The sequence below is a fragment of the Aptenodytes forsteri genome, unplaced genomic scaffold (assembly GCF_000699145.1).
Source record: "Aptenodytes forsteri isolate BGI_AS27 unplaced genomic scaffold, ASM69914v1 Scaffold151, whole genome shotgun sequence".
NCBI classification, from domain to species: domain Eukaryota; kingdom Metazoa; phylum Chordata; class Aves; order Sphenisciformes; family Spheniscidae; genus Aptenodytes; species Aptenodytes forsteri.
In genome coordinates this window covers 2,810,778-2,812,587 of record NW_008795939.1, presented here as the reverse complement: position 1 = coordinate 2,812,587, position 1,810 = coordinate 2,810,778, and positions in this window count along the sequence as shown.

Sequence of the window (1,810 nt, the reverse complement as noted above, 5' to 3'; positions counted from 1 at the left end):
GGGGGCGGCGGAAGAAAGAAAAAAGGAAAGAGAGAGGGATGGAGAGGAAGCGCGTTTCTCTGCTGGCAATACCTGTCCTAGTGCAAGAGCAGAGCCGATCCTCCGCTGAAACCGGCGGACCTGGAGCTAAAGGCTGCAGGAGGAGGCGGGGCGTGACGGCTTTTTCCCTGCCAGAAGATACCTCTCCCATCAAGGAGGGAGGAGAGCTTGGCCCTATCGATCCGTGCTTCGAGGTTGGCCGTCCACCGAGTACGGCTCGGCTCTGTTTCCCTCGATGATGCAGACCTTGCCAATTTAACCCCGTGTCACCAAAGCCTTCTCTGAAGGCTAAGCCGGGCAGATCGCGGCAAAACAAGAAGGCAGGTGTGTCTGATGTAGCGCCAACCCTGCAAAGAAAGCGAGAGAGAGGTGACAGTCACCCTGCTCCAGAAAAGTCACGGCCATCTTCCTGGGCGAGAGTTTTGCCTGTGAATTAAAGGCGATTGAGGTGTGTGAGGAGAAGTAACTTCCCGAGGGCAATAAACTTTATAGTGACTTTTCTGGTTGATAAAAGCCTGAAAAACTGTGTCGCCACGTGAAGAGGGATACAGCGATAACTGGAGTAACCCAGGGTGGCTGCCAGCAGCGTATCTGTTGTAAATCGTTGCCCCCTGAAGTCTGAACTGGCCTGGCTGATGTCAGGGCCATCACCTGAGGTGTTTTCCTTTGAGTAACTGCCTCAGGGGCTTCAAGATACAGGGCTCGCTTTCACAAACACTTGGGTGGACCACAGCCCTGCGGTGATGCTGCCAAATAAACGCGCGTGCTAACAGACTAGCAACTAGCCCGTGCACGCAAGTACTTTTCCGATACCTTGAGAAGGGCTCCCGCTAAACGCGGGTTTGCTCCGACACCCCTTTGCCTAGCAGAAGTCCCACCTTGGAGGCCGACGGTTGCGCAGGGGACAGGGCTGGTGCACTGCAGCCCCGGGTTTCCCGCAGCGGTGCCCGCCGGAGGACGGTGCCCAGCGACGGCTTCGCCGCTGCCGGCCGGCACTCGCCCGGGCTCCGCTCCCAGCCTCCCCCACGTCCTCCCGGGGAACAGCGAGTTACCGCTGCCCCTGAGAGCGGCCGCCTTTGGGAAGGGGTCAGAGAAGAACAAATGCAAATAGCGCATTTCGGGTCTCACCGGACTCTTGGGCTGGATCGGTTCTCCCGCGAAAAATAAAATCCGACTGCAACGGAGATGAAGAGGGTTGGATCTGCGAAAGGGCCAGGCTAAACGCGCACCCGTGCCGTACGGGGGAAAACGCCGAGTTACTAACCGGTGAGGTGAGACAGACAGGGACTTTCAGATCCAGGACGTAGAATTTGAGGATGGGAGCAGGGCTTTTAATCGGTTAAGACGGGATTAATCAGTAAAACACGAATAAAATGTTTTTTGGGGAAAACGCAGAGACACATCAGGAAAGATGCCCGAATGTCGCTCTCGCCGTGTTGGCAATACGGGGAAAAGCTCCCCAAGACGCACGATGTAAATGTTGCTACCACCATAAGTGTCCCCGAGTTTCTCGGAGGCAAATTGAATGCTTTCGACAATAACCTGAAACTTTTTTAAGGCACGCGCTTCCTCGCGAAACTTGGCTTTCCAAAATTTTGGCTACTTACTCTGTTTCTTCTTTACCTTGGACCACGCTCTTCACTTGACCGCCCTTGGTCAGGCGTACTACCATTAAATACACGTTACTTAAGGAAGGGATTTAAATTAGTCTTTTCCTTCACCCCCTTAGCAGAGATTATAGGTAGACATTTTAAAGGTTTTTCCTCCCCCC